Raw genomic sequence first — 19,743 nt, forward strand, 5'->3', positions numbered from 1 at the left:
TCCTTGGCCACCACCCTGGCCCAGCCTATTGCCACAGTGTCTTGTTGGTCATCCTGTTTGCAGCGTGGCTGAAGTGTGGGTAAGGGATTGGAGCAAAGGATTAAGAATGCCTTTTCCTAAAATACAAACCTAAACATGTCAAACCCTTCAATGGCTTCTCTCTGGATAAAGTCCAAAAATTTAGCCCCAATGTTGACAAACCTTCACCTATCATTATAAACTCATCTCTACCTGTTCTCCCCTCCCACTCTTTTCTCCAGCAACAATGAGCTTCTTTCCTTTGCTTTCCTCCAACTCTCTGTCCCCACCTCCAGCCCTTTGCACACGCTCATTTTTCTAGATGGACTAGCCTCCTTGGCTTTCTCCCCGACTCCTGACCTCCACTCTCATTTCCCTAAATTCTATTCATCCTTTAAATATTGATTTCAATGACATCTTCAATGAAATTTATCTTTTCTTACTACCATCCCTCACCCCGCCTTTGGACGAGTGGAGGTGCTCCTTCTTGGTACCCTGATCGCATCCAGGCTTCACCTCTTTTTATTCTTTCTTGTAATTGACTCTTTACCTTTCTATGTCACTGAAATGGAAACTCTGTGAGGGCATGGACCTTGTCTTTTTAGCAAAATTGTATCCTTATGGCTCAGATGTCCAATGAATATTTGTAAAATGAGTAAGTGTGAACTATGAATTGAGAAGAAGTCATTCAGACTAAAAAGAGGAGAGGGGGCTTCAGGGTGGCAAGTGGCCATGAACTGTACCTTTGAAATAGTGAGCGAGAGGGAAGAGGGAGTTCCCTTCACTGTTGCTTTTTTTTTTTTTTGTGGTACGCAGGCCTCTCTTGTTGCGGAGCACAGGCTCCGGACGCACAGGCCCAGCGGCCATGGCTCACGGGCCCTTCCGCTCCGCGGCACGTGGGATCTTCCCGGACCGGGGAACGAACCCGTGTCCCCTGCATCAGCAGGCGGACTCTCACCCACTGCGCCACCAGGGAAGCCCCCCCCCCCCTCACTGTTTTTAAGGAGATGGTACAAAGTGGTGTCTAGGTTTTCTTTTTATTCCTAATATTAGTACAGTGCCTGGCACAAGCTTAGGTACTGGATAAATCCATATATCTAGTTGTCCTTGCTTTTTTTTTTTTTTTTAACCTTTTCTCCCCATTATAACCTGGGCTCCATGAGAGCAAGGACACTGTCTTCTTCACTCCTTTTTGAATTATGGCTTTCTCCGGGTGTATGCCCAGGAGTAGGATTGCTGGCTCATATGATAGTTCCATTTTTAGTTTTCGAAGGAACCTCCATACTGTTCTCCATAGTGGTTCCACCAATTTACATTCCCACCAATAGTGTAGGAGGGTTTCCTTTTCTCTGCACTCTCTTGTCTTCTTCATTCCTGTTTCCCAAACTCCTGGAACAGTGTCTGGCAAATATAAGTTGTTCCAAAAATATTTGTTGATTAACGGATGACAACTAAACAATAACACTATGTTGAGATTGATTCAGAGCCTAGTGGATACAAGCCACTATAAACCTCCACTTTCTCTTTCAGGGCTTATATCACAGTTAGTTCCATTTCAGGCAATCTCTTTCTGATACACAGAAACATATTCTTGAGATTCTTTCTTCCTCCTCCACTCTCTTTCAGAGCTTTTCCATTCTTTCCCCAGGAAAGTTTCTCCTCCTTGTGTGATGATGGACTGAGTTATGAAGGCAGAAGATTGTCACATGCTTGTGAAATTATGATCTACACAGACACATCTACCCTAAAGGAAAATGTATGTTTTTTTTCTCCTTTCTTTTTCTTCTAGCTTTATTGAGATGTTATTGATCTATAACATATGTAATTTTAATGTGTACAATATGATGATTAGATACACATATATATTGCAGAATGATAACCACAATAAAGTTAGTTAACACCTCCATCCCCTCATTTAATTACTTTTTTTTTTCTGGAGGTAATAAAATTTAAGATCTATTCTTAACAACTTCTTTCAAGTATAGAATACAATTTGTTTATTATAAACACGATGCTGTACATTAGATTCCCAGACCTTATTCATCTTCTAGCTGGAAGTTTGTGTCCTTTGACCAGCTTCTCCCCATTTCTCTCACCTCCCAGTTTCAGGCAACCACCATTCTACTGTTTCTATGAATTTGGCTTTTTCAGATTTCACATATAAGTGAGACCATACAGTATTTGTCTTTCTCTGTCTGATATTTCACTTAGCATAATGCCCTTGAAGTCCACCCATGTTGTTGCAAAAGGCAGGATTTCCTTCTTTTTTAATGGCTGAGTGATAGTCCAGTGTGTGTGTGTGTGTGTGTATCACATTTTCTTTACCCATTCATCTGTTGATGGACACTTGGGTTGTTTCCATACCTTGCCTATTATAAATAATGCAGCAATGAACATGGGAGTACAAATACCTCTTTGAGATAGTGATTTCATTTCCTTTGGATATGTACCCAGAAATGAGATTGCTGTATAATACAGTAGTTCTATCTTTAGTTTTCTGAGGAACCTCCACACTGATTTCCATAGTGGCTGTATCAATTTACATTCTCAAGAAGAGTACACATGGATGGGTTCCCTTTTCTCTAATCCTCACCAACACTTGTTATTCTTGTGTTTTTGATAATAGCCATTCTAACAGGTGTGAGGTGGTATCTCATTGTGATTTTGATTTGCAGTTCTCTGATAATTAGTGATGTCAAGTACCTTTTCAGGCACTTGTTGGCCGTTTGTATGTCTTCTTTGGAAAAAATGTTTATTTAAGTACTTTGCCCATTTTTAAAACTTTTTTGTTTGTTTTTGTTTTTTAGTGTTGAGTTACATGAGTTCCTTATTTAATTTTGATATTAACCCCTCATCAAATAGATGGTTTGCAAATATTTTCTCCCCTTCCATAGGTTGCTTTTTCATTTTGTTGATGGTTTCCTTTGCTGTGCGGAAGCCTTTTAGTTTGATGTAATCCCACTTGTTAATTTTTTCTTTTGTTCTTTGTGCTTTTGTGTCATAGCCAAACAATTGTTACCAAGACCAACGTCAAGGAGATTTTTCCTTATGTTTTCTTCTAGTAGTTTTATGTTTTTATGTCTTACATTTAAGTCTGTAATCCATTTAGAGCTAACTTTTGTGAGTAGCGTAAGATAGGGGTCCAGTCTATTCTTTTGCATGTGAATATCCAGTTTTCCTAATACCATTTTTATTAAAGAGACTGTCCTTTTCCCACTGAGTATTCTTTTTTTTTTTTTTTTTTTGGCGGTACGTGGGCCTCTCACTGTTGTGGCCTCTCCCGTTGCGGAGCACAGGCTCCGGACGCGCAGGCTCAGCGGCCATGGCTCACGGGCCCAGCCGCTCCGCGGCATGTGGGATCTTCCCGGACCGGGGCACGAACCCGTGTCCCCTGCATCGGCAGGCGGACTCTCAACCACTGCGCCACCAGGGAAGCCCCCCACTGAGTATTCTTGACTCCTTTATCAAATATCACTGTCTATCTACATGTGGATTTATTTCTGGGCTCTCAATTCTGTTCCATTGTTCTAAGTGTCTGTTTCTATGCCAGTACCATACTGTTTTGATTATTATAGCTTTGTAATATACTTCAAAATCAGGAATTGTGATACCTCCAACTTTACTCTTTCTCAGAATTGCAAAGCCACATGTTTTGAAGTAAAATTAGAAATGCTAGACTAAGGATCACCCATCTCAAAAGCATTACAAAGGGTGCAGAGATTCTCTTTAGCATCTCTACAAGTTTTCACTAATATTATCCATCCATCCATCCATCCATCCATCCAACCATCCAATTTAGGATTGCTAGGAAATACTGAGGTTGAGTTAGGTGACCACAACTTTTAATAAAGATCAAAATGGTATGTGTCCTGTACATCCAACCCAGGAGCTCTCAGCATTTCTAATGCAGGTGAACAATTGACATTGTCCTGGATTATGTTTGACAGAACAATGCAATTGAAGGACAGTAGTACAAAAATAGTTGAAATGTTGGATATTGGAATCTGAGCTGGAGAGCTAAAACAGAAGGACACTCTAGAGATCTGGGCAAAGGATCAGTGAACTGGACATTTCAAGTAGGTGGAAGAATGGGTGTGTTGGGAATAATGTAGTGAATGACCTGGAAGGTTAGAAGGTGAGTTCCCAGAGAGTGGGGATATATGAGTTTAACATTTAAAGGTGATGCATGCTATCCCCAGGGGTAGCATGGTTCAGGGTGTGCCTGTGGGAGTGGGAGAAGAGAAGTGGGTGGAGAATATCCCTGAAAATGAGGAGACGAAGGAACAGAACGAATGGGGTATTCAATGTGGTTCCATGTGGATCCTGAAATTACTCATAATTTTGTCCAGATTTGGGAATCAATAGCAAGACCTAGGTCCTCAGGCCACATCTTGATTTCCCAAGAGACTGGTGAATGATAGCAACCAGGAGAGAATGATTAGATATATCCTCCTTTTTGTATAGTGAAATCTGCTTTTCTTGAATCATGATTATTCAAGTTAAAAATAATCACTTGTATTTGGTTGCTTTTATTGGTTATTGTACTAGTAAAACATATCAATAGTTTTATTTTCTACTTTTTATTGCAAATATACTATTTCTGCTTCACTGAGTGTTCAGATTGGCTTTAGGGGACTTATCAGGGATCTTAAACATTATTTATAACATTTATTTCAAAGGGAAATGAATTGTAATTCCCAAATCAATGACCTACACATATAACAATGGAGAATGTACTTATTTCTAAGTTGTAACTTATTTCTAAGAGAATGGGAGACCCACAAAGTAAGATAAACTACTTCCCATCTTTCAGCTTGTTTTGGAATGAGGCTGACTTGTTATGTTTCCAGACCTCTTCTCTATATTATGGAAAATTTATTGGCATTTAAATCCTGGATTGGGGTTAGTTTGGTAAGTACTGGTTGAGTATTTACTATAGGTCTGGGGTGGGTGTAGGAGTGCAAGAAATATGTATATGATCCCTGTGTTCAAGAGGTTTGAAAGAATATATATACTTGCTTAATTAATTATTACACAATGCAGATATAATGAGATGAATTTAGAAAAGAACCCTGATATGGGTGTTAAAAGGATAAAAAGGTAAACTGATTCCTTCAAAAACTACGAGTGTTCTTGTGCAGTGTGGGCCTTGTCTTCAAGGAGCTTATAGGTTTGCAAAACAAATCACATTGGTCAGGAAAACCCCAAAAATATTCACGGAGGAGGTGATAAACAGTGACAGAACTTCACTGCTGGAGGGAAAGGGGGCTCCACACTGCATTTTGGAGTCCAGAGAGGCACCCAGGGGCCCAGGATTTGGTGGTGGCAGGGGGTGGGGGTGGGGGTACGAACCACGTGGTGTAAGGCAAGCTAGGAAAGGTCAGCTGAGGCCGTGCTGGGGGGAAAATGCAATGCCAAGGAGATGCAATTTTTTCCAGCAGACTTTGGGAAACCATGGAAGGTTTCTGAACAAGTGAGATGCATGATAGCATATTAAATATAACTCTAATGGAAAGTTCCACCAGTGCAGTGCAGGAGGCAGCAACTATGGTGCGTGTGCTGTGGGGAGAAATACATATATATGTGTGTGTGTGTGTGCACACCGTCTCTTTCTCTTTCACTCTAAAGACACACACACACACACACACACACACACACACACACACACACACACACACACAATCTTCCCTCTTCAGTAACTAAGGCAGCAGAGAGATGTAGTGCGAATTATACTCTAGGGAAGTGGCCTTGCTGCTTTCCTTTTTCTGCCGATTCCAAGTGTGTTGCATGCTTGCATCCAAACCCTGAACTGTGACATGTGAAGTGTTTCCCTCTGTGTAAAAGCCCAGTTGCACCAGTTTCCCTGGTACTTACTGGGGAAGAAGGCTTCAACTTTCATTCCTTAGCTTCCCAATCTGGCAAGCCTGTCCATGCTCACAAATGCCTTACAAGTTTGCTGATGTGTCTAGAAAAATAATAAGCATATGGTGGGATCACATGAACAGTAGAGAATTCTTCATTGCCCTTGTAATAGAAAAAGATTTGCTAACAGCAGACGATATTGAAATCATAATAGTGTCATAGCAAAGTGATAAGAGTGAGGGTGATTTTTTTTTTTGCCATTCAATGCTCTTACGTGCCTTTTTTTTTTTAGTGAGCATATATTACTTTCGTTATAAGAAGTGTGCTTCTTTAAATAGCTAAGTAATGTGCACACCGTGTGTAATTAAATGTAGCGCCTGAAGCACAGTTTTACAAGGTAGCCCCTTGAAGGCACCCGGAGCCAGAGGTGTGGTTCTGTGCCTGTGAGTTTTGAGGTGGGGGGACGTATGGGGGGCTGTGTGTGGAAAGGGAGGGGCTCTAGGCGGTGAGGCCGGGGGACAGGGTGACCATCTTCCTTTATTGACTGTTTGGCTTTTTTTTTTTTTTTTTTTTTTGCGGTACGCGGGCCTCTCACTGTTGTGGCCTCTCCCGTTGTGGAGCACAGGCTCCGGACGCACAGGCTCAGCGGCCACGGCTCACGGGCCCAGCCGCTCCGCGGCATGTGGGATCTTCCCGGACCGGGGCACGAACCCGCATCCCCTGCATCGGCAGGCGGACTCTCAACCACTGCGCCACCAGGGAAGCACTGACTGTTTGGCTTTTTAACTGATGCTTGAACCTGTGCACGTTCTTGGAACTGAGATTCTTCCTCAAAATAGCGTGTATTTGCTTTAAAAGCGACTCCAAAGAGAAAAAGTTAAAAAAGAAAACAAAGCCGAAAAACCAGAAAACCCAGCACACTGGACTGAATAGAGCCAAAGTTCCTATTTCTCAAGAGACAGAAATACACTTCCCTGAGCGCAAGGTCCACTCACCCTCTCCCCGTGGACTTTCGCCAGGATCTGTTGATTCAACGGGAAACAGGAGTGTCAGCAGTTATGCTGAATGTGAATATGTGGGAGATTACCTTCGCCTCCCCAAGCACCATTAATACAGGGGGGCTTGTCGTCCCAGCCAGCAGGGCCTAGCTTCTCTCAGGATTCTTTAAGCTGCATTTGTTTGTCTGTTATTATTCTTAAAGTTTTCTGGGTAACTATAAGCAACAGACCTTGTTAGTTCCTCTTCAGATTGCCCACTACTCCCCACCCTTATTTCTCACCTCCTGGCATCCTGTTTGTCTCCCTGACTCTGTCCCCCAGCCCATCCCCACCCCAACTCAGCTACCTGCCCTTTTAGCTATGTTTTTCTTCCCTTGGTTAGTTACTTTTAAATTTCTATTTTTATGTGTTCTCATACCAAAGAAGGCATGGCATATATTCAATTTTTTATTCACTGACTTGTGCTTTCTTCTATCATGAATACCTCTAAATTATGTCTGTGTGTGTATTCCAGTGTTTGTCTCCCTCAACCCCTTTTCTTGAAGACACTGTATTTCCAGGAGGGGATAAAAAGGAAATATGGGGGAACTTTGAACCATGTACAGTACTTTTTGGGTGATCTTTGCCTATTTAAAGTTACTCAGTTATGATATGGACAAGAAAGATCTACAATGTATACTGTGTTTGTGCCATCAGTATAATCTTTAGTTTATTAGATTTTAAAGAATATTTTAGCCAGTCAGCAGTTTTACATGAGCTGTTTAGACTTACACTTCAATTTTGTTCATTATCATTGCAAATGGATCTATTACTTAATGAACATTATGGATTCTAGCACCTCTTAAGTTTAGCAGGTTAATGAGAAATATTAAAAAAAATTTTTGGAATACCATCATAAAAGAAGCCATCAGTACCACTGAATATACAATTCTGCCTAGTAGTCACAGTATCTTCATAGAAAATTCACTTTCTACAAAAAAGAGGGGAACACTTTCAAAATTCATTGAATACAATTTTTGCTACACATTAATTTATCTAACCAATTTCCTTTTCTGTGCTGGAGATATGAAAGATAAAGATTCAAAAGAAGCTGAAATTAATAATGGTGGAATCCTAAACTAATTTCTCTTAGTATTTTGTGGCTGTCAGAAAAATGAAGATTTCCCCCAGATTCACACAAGTTTTTCTCCTTTCCCATATGTTTGTTTCTTTGGCACAATTTTCAAATAAAATTCCCTGTATTTCGCTTAGTCCTGAGAAGATGAGGGCATTTTAGAGAAGTTCCCAAGATTCAGGAGACAGGAAAGGTCTTTTTTTTTATATATATGTAATTTTGGCTGCTTTGGGTCTTCCTTGCTCCCCGTGGGCTTTCTCTAGTTGCAGTGAGCAGAGGCTACTCTTCGTTAGGTGCGTGGGCTTCTCATTGTGGTGGCTTCTCTTGTTGCCCAGGCTCCAGTAGTCACAGCACACGGGCTCAGTAGTTGCAGCACGCGGGCCCTAGAGCATGCGGGCTTCAGTAGTTGCGTAGCGTGGGCTCAGTAGTTGTAGCACACGGGCTTAGTTGCCCCGTGGCATGTAGACTCTTCCCGGACCAGGGATCGAACCCTTGTCCTCTGACTTGGCAGGCAGATTCTTAACCACTGCGCCACCAGAAATTCCCAGGAAATGTCTTGATGAGGATTTATTTACCATGTTTCAGGAGACATACTGTTGGTAGAATCTGTTTGCTTTCCCTCACCAAATATCTCGAGGTGTTCCCCATTTTGCTGCACTTGAAAGAACCTTTCCAAAGTCCATTCCTTGATACTTTGCAGTTTTGATTAGGTGGTAGTACTATCAAATGAGTAGTGCTATTTGGATGACAAAATTTGTCATACTTCTTAATGTATTCCCCTTGACTTTCTTCTGTACTTGAAGCAAAAGTACATTTAGATTCTTAAAAAAAAAAGTTAATTTAATCTAGACCATTTAGTACAGATGACCCGACAAAGATGTATTGTCTAATTCAGACACAGTGATTGCTATGCCTGATGCCCTCCCTAATAACATTGTTGATTATGTTATTTCAGTTCTAGATAGTGATCTTTCTATTCCATAGTCTTTAGAAACTAAAGAAGGAAGTCAAAGTTTGTTTAGCTTATTTTAAAGAAAACCTTTCCTGTATCATTTTTTAAATAAAATGTGTATAATTCAAATTTTCTTTTTGAATCTGAAAAAGGCATCTTTCAAAAATTAAAGAAAAATTGCTTTTATCAGTAGAATTACCTCCCTTCTCAGCTCCCCGTGCAGTTTATACTTCTAGTTAGCTTGCACTCCAGTAGTTATTTGTAAGCTGATTGGGGTAAGGGCTTTATCTTTTTATAGTTCCTGTCTCAACTCTTTATACTTAATAGACAATTCTATATTATTCCAACAACTAATTTCCTTAACCATGTAAATGATCTTTTCCATTTGAATTTATTTATCTATAAAAGGATGTCCACACTCTGATTTATATAGTATTGATTTGTATTTTGATATTTTATACCTTATTCCATATCACTTGCTTTAGTATTTCTGAGTTATACTCCTGAAAATATAAGCTTTACTCAAAATAGTGTTATTAGAGTCTAATTTCCCAAGGGGAATATTATAATTAAATATTTTATTCAAACTATTATCAATAAAAATTCCATTCAACATGTCCTCTTACATCACATAAAAATGGAGAGAAAGTTAGACTGGGGATTCAATGAGGAGCACATTAAAATAGTCAAAGAAGGTGATATCCACACTTACCTGTGAGGTTAGGACCCTTATTTATCTTATTTATCATTATTGTTTGGATCCAATTAAATGAAAAGAAACATAACAACAAGATTTTTTTTAAGGTCATATGAAGATGAGATCAAGTGGTCAGAAAACAAACTGAGGAATATCACACTTATTTTTCCTAAAGGTTTTGCATTAAATCAAGAGGAAAGACTTTTGCTTACACTGGGTCATGTTTCATATCAGGAAAATCAGAAAAAGGACTGATAGTAAAAAAAAAAAAAAAAGTAATTAATTCTATGCAGCATTTCTTTTGCCTATGATTGCATAAGTACTCTAGCTTGTTTGCCAAGCCCACAGAGGCAGAGATCAAACATATTTCCGCACCCTGCTGCTGATTTGGTTATCTGTGGTGAGTGAGTGTCTAGTCAATCAAAAACAAAAACAAAAACCAAAAAACCAGCCAAAGGAAAGAATAGTAAGAATCCTTGGAAAGGAAACTCCCAGCATTAATCAAATAGACATTATTTAAAAATAGGGCCTGATGTATGTTTATTAGAGTGATGTTAATGGTGACGTTAACAGCACCACAGCTCTGTAATTGCAATTCTCCATTTCCCACTTTTGGTAGGACTTGTGCCCAAGTTGTTAAAGAGATTTGGATTTACCAGTGCCTTTCCTGGCTCTTTGGACTCAGGGCTGGGATTTGGCGTAACTGCTGACTATGCCGTTTTCCAATGACATAATTTTATAATCTACAATATTTGCTGGACCCCTACTTAGATAGGGGTAGAATTAAGTAATTTACAACATCCCTGTCCTCAGAGACCTTTCAATCTGAAATGGAAACCAGAAAGATATCTTCACCCAAAGATAACCGATGGTATGAGGAAGTAGATGATATGTTTTTTTTAAAAAGTAGTCCAAATAAATAAATAAATATCTGAAACCAAATAAGTCTTGGCTTCAGAGAGTCAGAAAAGGCTTCATGTAGGAGGAGGGATTTGAGTTGAGCCTGGTGTATCTGGAACGGATGCAGAGACCACAGTGGTTCCAGTAAAGTGTGGAAGACTTGGAGAAAAGTGGTTGGAAAAGCAAGTGAGATCTGTATGTACGGTGCTTCAATTTAGGTCAAGGGGTAGGGACATCAAACAGTTGGCAACTTATTCTACCAAAGCTGGATTTTCCCAGCCCAGCTTGAATTTCATGACATTTGCCCTCTTCAACTGAGGTGATTGTTAAGTGTGATTTAATATTGAAAGTTTTACACTGCTTATATAAATATACTTACAGAAGTTTATTTTCAACCTATGTCCTGATTTGGTATTTGGGAAATAGAATCATTTATTCAGTCTTCAAATATTTGCTAAATATCTTGTGCCAAGTACAGGACTGGACATTTATGTAAAAGTTCAACAATTACTAGGTGCTTGCTCTGTGTCAGGCTCTGTTCTAAGCACTCAGGGTACATCACTGAACAAAAAGAAAAGAAAAATCTCTGCTCTCATGGAGCTTTTATTCCAGTGTATATTAGTTTGCTAGGAATGCCACAGACTAAGTGTCTTAAACAACAGAAGTTTATTTTCTCACATATCTGGAGGCTAGAAATCTGAGATGAAGTGGTCTGCAGAATTGGTTCCTTGTTAGGGCTGTGATGGCAGGATCTGTTCCAGACCTGGATCCTTGGCTTGTAAGATGGTCTCTCCCTATGTCTTCACACTGTCTTCCCTCTGTACTTGTCTGTGTCCAAATTTCCTCTTCTTATAAGGACACCAGACATATAGGATTAGGGCCTACCCTAATCCTCATTTTAACTTAATTACTTCATTAAAGACCCTATCTCCAAATATGGCCATATTCTGAGGTATTGGAGGTTAGGACTTCAGCATATGGATTTGGCCAGGGGGGTGGGCATATGGGACACAATTCAGCCCATAACAGGTGGGCATTGATGACAGAGCAGTGAATGAAGCCTAGAACTCAGGTGGTCCTGGTTACAGTGTGCCAGGCACTGTAGCTGGCACACTCATAGGCATCATTGCATTTAGTGCTATAACCAGCCCGTGAAGTAAGTATTGCTGACCCCACTTTAAAATGAAGAAACTGAGGGCAGACCACATTTAGTTCGTAGGGGGGTTTGCTTTAGGGATACTGTGTTTAATGTTTTCACTGGGTTGAAACCTTAGAAATGGAAAGTGAGCCACGGCTAAATGTATAGAGCATATATTTATGGCTAATTCATATTCAGAACTGACAATTTCTCGTTGTTAGCATAGAGGGTGGAGGGTTTTTTTTTTTACATTTGGTTCTAAGAATAAAACCAAAGATAGGAGTAATCTTTGATAATTTTCTCTCTGAAGATAGTTCAATGTGTTGTATTATGTGATAACATTATATATAATAATCTATTTATTATAAATAAAATATTTATTATAAATAAATGTAATTATTTATAATAAATATATAATTATCTAGTATATAAATTCTACATTTTACATAGCAATGATCATTTTCCTTTTGCTTATATAGGTTTAAATGAAGTTATAGATCCTTTCTAACCTTTACCCTTGATTTATGTCCAGACTAGCAAACCTGCCTTGGCACCGCCTCTATGGAGGGAATCCTCCTCATATTATCTGTTTTGCCTGTTGAACTAACCTTGCTGCTCCTCTGGTGGACAGATTCAGGTTCAGCAAAATTATGGAGGACCGACCATCATGTGGGAGACCACTTCACATAATCCATGCTTCTCATAAATATGGAAAACCAAAGGATAATACAGGGCATTTTTTATGAGCATCCATTTTGTTCAATTATTTTATGGGAAAAAATTTAAGTAAATTAGCAGTGAACAATTTAAAACATAATTTAAATACTGAAACAAGATAGGTATATATTATAGCATAAAATACAAACTTTTCATAAATTTTCAAGATGAAACCTATTTCAAAAAAGTTGCTTTTGTTTTGAGTGTGCCTTCAGTTCAACAGAGATGTGAACTACAACCCCCACCCCACTTTCCTGAGGGGTTCTTGGGAGAAAACCTTTGAGAAGTTCTGAATAATTTCTTCATTTAAGCTTCATAACAACCATGTGAGGTATATTATCCTCATTTGAGAGATCAGAAGCTTGGATAAGTTATCTTGCCCTAATTAAGACAAGTAAACAACAGAGGCAGGTGTTAAACTCAGACTTTATGACTCCAATTCTAAGGCATTTTTAAAATTTTTATTTTATGTTTTTATTTAAAGTATAGTTGATTTACAATGCTGTGTTAGTTTCAGGTGTACAGCAATATATATATATATATATATATTCTTTTTCAGATTCTTTTCCATTATAGGTTATTACAAGATATTAAATATAGTTCCCTGTTCTATAGAGTAGGTCCTTGTTAGTTATCTATTTTATATATAGTAGTGTGTATCTGTTAATCCCAAACTCCTAATTTATCCCCCACCCCTCCCATTTGGTAACCATAAGTTTGTCTTCTATGTCTGTGAGTTTGTTTCTGTTTTGTAAATAAGTTCACTTGTATCCGTTTTTTTAGATTCCATGTATAAGTGATATCATATGGTATTTATCTTTCTCTGTCTGATTTCACTTAGTATAGTAATCTCTAGGTCTATCCATGTTGCTGCAAATGGCATTATTTCATTCTCTTTATGGCTAAGTAATATTCCATTGTATGTATGTATCACATCTTCTTTATCCATTCATCTGTCGATGTACATTTAGGTTGCTTCTGTGTCTTGGCTATTTCCAGGGCATTTTATATTGCACTACAGCCATTCCTTGAATAGGCCTCAATCCTCATGAGGCTGGATAAGCCTCACAGCTTTGCATTTCCCCATGTTCCAACCTCATTCATTCATGGATTCATGCACTTATTTGTGCATTTAGCCAACAAATATTTATTGGGAGCTTAACATGTGCCAAGCTTTATGCTGGGCCCTAAAGACAGAGTAGTTATCAAAATAAGGCATAGTTCTTTCCCTCAGGGAGCCTATAGTCTAGTGGGGAACAGATATTAAACAAATAATTGCCAAAAATATTGTTTACAAACTGTGGTGTTATAAAGGAAAAAATATAGAGTGCCAAGAGAGGAAAAAACAGGTGAATTAATTTAGATTAATAGTCAGAAAAGCCCTCTTTAATAAAGTGACCTTTAACTTGTGGTCTTACACATGAGTTAGCTAGAGGAAAACTCATCTGCACTTTAAATAGTTACAAATTGACATCCTACAAAATCCAACACTATAATTCCCTCTATCTTCATTATTCCTCCTTTGTCTGTAATAAGATTGAATTCTCACCCTCAGCCATCACATTTATCCTTTTCTATTATATTCTTCTGACTGTCCATCCATCCATCCACCCAATCTTCACTGAACATTTACAATGTCCCCGGCACTATTGTGCCCCCAATCCTTTACTTTTCCATCTTCTCTCTCCTCTCCTTTCCTCTCCTTTGACCGCTTTAACCTTCTGCCCCTTTATTTGATTCTTGGATAGCCTATCTTTGACCCACATCTTCAGTGTTACACCCTTCCCAGTCCTTTCTGTCACTCCTCTCCTCTTTGGCTAAACTATCACTTCTCATCTTATTTTCAACAAATAGATTGTTTCCCCACATTTTTCTGAAAATCTTCTAATCAGTTACAAAAAAATTAATCAGGTTCTTTTTGTGTGTTTGTGGCCAGCTAATTAGAATTTCATCCCTTAATAAAGAGATACTGCTAATATAAAACAAGCCTCTTTTTTCATCTATCTATATATCTATCTACATCTATCACCTATCTATATTTTGGATCATTTCTTTCTTTTTAATTATAAACTCCCAGAGATAGTTCTATCTGTTTAATTTAATATAACATCTGGAACTTATGGTAATAACTTCTTAAACTTTTAAGAGTCACATCTTTGGGGACCTACTAATGTGTCTGTTGTACCTCTGATATAAATGTAGAAATGAATTCAGCAATATACAGCCCAAGGTTAACCTGCTTTCAGATTCTCCTATAAAATTATCTGTGTCCTTTCTGTCATAAGCTGGACATGTGAAATCCAGGTCAGCGAAAATATAGTGTATCATCAACTGCTTAGGCAAATCCACCAGGAAAGGATCTACCTTACCCCTCTGTTTCCACACAATTCAGTTAAATCCAACAAATGTCCTTGGAAAGTCTGAAGAGCTAGGGTACTATCTATCTAGAGCTATCTAGAAAATTCCACCAATCAAAAGATAAGTAGAGGGGATTTCCCCTTCAAGGCATGGTGGAATAACAATGACCAGACTTAACTGCCTACCATAAATAATTAGAAAGTTGGATAAAATATGAAACACTGACTTTCAGACATTGGACAACAGTCTGCATAGGACTGTGGTCCTTGAGAGAAGAGAGACATAGTGAGCTTGATAATTGCCCCGGCTTTCTGCCTGGAAGCAATTTCTAGACTGTAGATCCAAACAGATCCTGGCAGCCCTGCTGAGTTGATGAGTTGGAGGTTGGAGTTTGGGGAGTCTGTAGTAAGGCAGAGTTTTGGGAAGGAGGGAGCTATGCAGAAAAAGTGCTCCAGGAACATGTAGTATAGGGATGTCTTGTGTTTTTGTTGAATACCATGACACAAATGTATAGAATGACACTCCACAAGGCTGGGCAGAAAAGACTGATGAATTGTAAACTGAATAAATCCCAGGGCACACATGATGTGAGAAAATGTTCGGGGTTTGACTAGCCAAAGGGGCGAGTCCTTGTTCATCTTTGGAACATCCAGTGGAGACCCTAAAATAATCATACATTAGTAGTGAGTCTGAACTATCCTTGGAGTGAAAGACCCTCTAGAACAGTGTTGGAAATATTTTCTTAAATTTACATATAGCAAATATTTTTGGCTTGTGGGTCATATGGTCTCCATCACAGCTAGTCAGTTCTGTCACTATTGTGTGAAGGCAGCCACAGACAATACGTATGTGAATGGGTGTGGCTGTGTTCCAATAAAACTTTATTAGCAAAAACAGGTGGCCAGCCTATGGGCAGTAGTTTGACCACTGCTCTAGACCAGCACTGACCAATAGAAATATAATGCAAACCATATATGTAATTTAAAATGTCTGGTAACCACAGTAAAAAAAAGTAAAAATAAATAGGTAAAATTAATTTTAATAATATATTTTATTTAACTGAATATATCCAAAATATTATCAATTCAACATGTAATCAATATAAAAATTATTAATGAAAAAGTTTGCATTCTTTTTTTGTACTAAATCTTCAAAATATGTTGTGTATTTTATACCTATAACACATTTTAATTCAGATTAGTAATATATCAATAGCCACATAGTGATTACTATTGGATAGCACAACTCCAACCTCTTAAAAACAGGTCTTGACAGAATCAAACTGATGAGCAATTAACTTCACCACCCACCAAAATAAAGTCCAATGTTCTTTAAAAGAAGACAACACAGGGTAGCCAAAATAGGTCAGTTGGGAGAGCATTAGACTGAAGATCCAAAGAAGACAACACAATGCAGAAACTTGTCAATATCAAATAAAAAATAACTAGACATGCTAAAAAGTGGCCAAAAAAAACCCACCAAACCTGCAACAAGGAGAAGAATTAGTTAAGAGAAACAGACCTAGAAATGATGAGGTAATAGAATTAGTGGACAAGGGTGTTAAAACAGACTTTATTATTATGTGTAAGTATTTAAAGGAAAACATTAAAAGAATCAGAAGAAAAATGAAAGGTATAAAAAAGAACCAAATGAAACTTCTAGAGATGAAAAGTATAATATCTGAACTGAAGATTTTGCTGGATAGGATTAACAGCAGATTAGGCACTTCAGAAGAAAATATTAGTAAATCTAGCAATTGAATTGATCCAAGATGAACCACACAGAGAAAAAAAGACTGAAAAAAATAAAGGGGAAGAGGTTCAGTGATCTGTGGGATAATATAAAATTATCTACTGTAAATGGGGAAAGGAAGAGGGGGCAGAGAAAATATTTGAAGAAATAAAGGCTGAAATACTTTAAGATTTGATGAAAACTATATTTCATAAATCCAAAAGCTTAAAAGCTGATAAAAAAAGAAATTAAGGCACATAATAGTCAAATTGCTGAAAACCAGCATTGAAGAGGACCTTAAAAGCAGTTAGAGAAAAATACAGATTCCACAGAGAGCAACAAACATAAGAGAGACAATAGATTTCACCTCAGAAACTTTTCTAGCCAGAAAACAATGAAGTAACATCTTTAGAGTGCTGAAGAAAAAAAGTATACTTAGAATTCTGTATCCATTGAAAATGTCCTTCAAAAACAAAAGTGAAATAAAAACTTTATCAGACAAACAAAACTTGAGGGAATCTGCTTGCCAGCAGATATATACTACAAGAGTGTTAAAGAAAATTATTCAGGCTAAAACAAAATGATACCAGATGAAAACTTGGAGTATAGTGTGCCAGAAATGCTAAATATGCGGACAAATATACAAGATTTTGTTTCTTTGAAAAGTTCTTTAAAAAGTTAATTTCGGGCTTCCCTGGTGGCACAGTGGTTGAGAGTCCACCTGCCAATGCAGGGGGCATGGGTTCGTGCCCCGGTCCGGGAAGATCCCACATGCTGCGGAGTGGCTGGGCCCATGAGCCATGGCCGCTGAGCACACACGTCCGGAGCCTGTGCTCCGCGACGGGAGAGGCCACAACAGTGAGAGGCCCGCGTACCACAAAAAAAAAAAAAAAAAAAAAGTTAATTTCACTGTATAAAGAAAAATATTATTATGTATTTTTGAGAATTATCAAATATTAGAAGTAAAATGTATGACAATAACTTGAAGGACAGGGTGAGGAAAATAGTAGTTTATAGTTGTAAGTGTTTTATGTTGTATACAAATTGATATAATATTATTTGAATATATATTATGAGTTAAAGTACATATTGTAAAGTGTAGTGCAATCACTAAAAGTTTAATAAATTAAGAAAAAAATATATATCACCAACAGTGCTATGTATAAATGGAATACTAAGAAGTATCAACTAATTCAAAAGAAGCAGGAAAGGAAGAAAAAAGTAACAAGAAAAGATGAGACAAATAGAACACAAATAGTAAATGGCAGATTTAAACTTAACCATATTAATAATTATATTAAATATAAATGGTCTAAAAACTCCAATTAAAAGTCAGCGATTGGGCTTCCCTGGTGGCACAGTGGTTGGGAGTCCGCCTGCCGATGCAGGGGACATGGGTTTGTGCCCCGGTCTGGGGGGATCCCACATGCCGCAGAGCGGCTGGGCCCGTGGGCCCTGACCGCTGGGCCTGCATGTCCGGAGCCTGTGCTCCGCAATGGGAGAGGCCACGATGGTGAAGCCCGCGTACCGCAAAAAAAAAAAAAAAAAAAAAAAAAAAAAAAATCAGAGATTGTCAAACTAGATTTTTTTTTTTTTTTTTTTTTTTTTTTTTTTGCGGTACGCGGGCCTCTCACCGCTGTGGCCTCTCCCGCTGCGGAGCACAGGCTCCGGACGCGCAGGCGCAGCGGCCATGGCTCACGGGCCCAGCCGCTCCGCAGCACGCGGGATCCTCCCGGACCGGGGCACGAACCCGCGCCCCCCGCACCGGCAGGCAGACTCCCAACCACCGCGCCACCAGGGAAGCCCTGTCAAACTAGATTTAAAAGGTAAGATTATATTACATGCTTTGTGTAAGAAAACCACTTTAAATATATAGACCAGATACATTAAAATAAAGAGGATGGAAAATATATACTATGCAAACACTAATTACAAGAAAGATGGAGTAGCTATATTAATATTAGACAAAGCAGACAACTAGGAACAAGAAAGGAGCTTTCATAATGATAAAAGAGTCAATTCATCAGGAAGATATGACAATCTTAAATGTAATAGAGCTTCAAAATATATGAAACAAAACCTGACAGAATGAGTCAGAGGTCTGGGAATCACTTATATTCTTTGAAATTATTAAGTTGTGTGGCATTGGGGAAATCATTTAATCTATGAGTGAAAGTCTATTCCCTTGTAAAATAAAAATAATCACACATATATCATGACTATTTTGTGAGGATTAAAGTATATGTTGAAAAAAAAAAACCAACCTGACAGAACTGAAAGGAAATTTAAAAATTCACAATTACATTTGGAGTAGTCAACAATTCTTCAGTTACTAATCAATAAAGAAGACAGAAAACCAGCAAGGATTTTGAAGACGAATGACACCATCAATCAACTGGACCTAATTGACATTCATAGAATACTTTGCCAAACAACAGCAGAATACACATTCTTTTCAAGGTCACATGGAACATTAACCCAAAGAGATCATATGTTAGTCATAAAACAAGTGCTAACAAATTAAAAAGTATTGAAATCATAGAATTTGTCCTTTGACCATAGTGAAATTAAATTAGAATTTAATAAGAGCTATTTGGGAAATCTCCATATATTTAGGAATTAAACAACACACTTCTAAACAACATATGGGTTGGGAATTCCCTGCTAGTCCAGTGGTTAGGACTCTGTACTTCCATTGCAGGGGACACGGGTTTGATCCCTGGTTGAGGAACTAAGATCCTGCATGCCGTCTGGTGTGGCCAAGGAAAAAAAAAAAACCAACACATGGGTGGTCAAAGAAGAAATCACAAGGAAATTTAGAAAACATTTTGAACGAAAATGAAAATGAAAACATGTATCAGATTTATGAGTTGTTAAAGCAGAATCCCAAGGGAGATGTATAGTTAAATGTTTATATTAGAAAAGAAAAAAGGTCTAAAATCAATAATCTAAGATTATACCTTAAAAAGAAAGAAAGGAAGAACAAATTAAACCTGAAGAAAATAGAAGGGAGAAAATAAAGACAAAAGCAGAAATTAATGACCTATAAAAAAATAACAGTCAACGAAACCAAAAGCTGGTTGGTAAATTTCAACAAAATGTGTAAAGCTCTAGCTAGATTCATTAAGAAAAAAAAGGTAGAAGACACAAACTGTCAATATCAGGAATGAAAGTGGGATGTGCTACAGATGCTATAGACATCACAAGGATGATAAATGAACATATGAATAATTTTATGTAGATAAATTCAACAACTTA

General features: G+C 38.1%; 1 long non-coding RNA gene across 3 annotated transcripts in view; it reads left to right on the forward strand.

Moving 5' to 3' along the window:
* Window positions 1–1,689: 1,689 nt before the first annotated feature.
* Window positions 1,690–19,743, forward strand: part of LOC136794388 (uncharacterized) — a 117,809-nt gene continuing 99,755 nt past the window's right edge. For all 3 annotated transcript variants that reach the window (XR_010841082.1, XR_010841080.1, XR_010841081.1), the window contains exon 1: window positions 1,690–1,774. This is a non-coding gene — a long non-coding RNA (uncharacterized lncRNA). The remainder of the gene's footprint in view (window positions 1,775–19,743) is intronic.

This window comes from Kogia breviceps, chromosome 6, assembly GCF_026419965.1.
Source record: "Kogia breviceps isolate mKogBre1 chromosome 6, mKogBre1 haplotype 1, whole genome shotgun sequence".
Lineage (NCBI taxonomy): Eukaryota > Metazoa > Chordata > Mammalia > Artiodactyla > Physeteridae > Kogia > Kogia breviceps.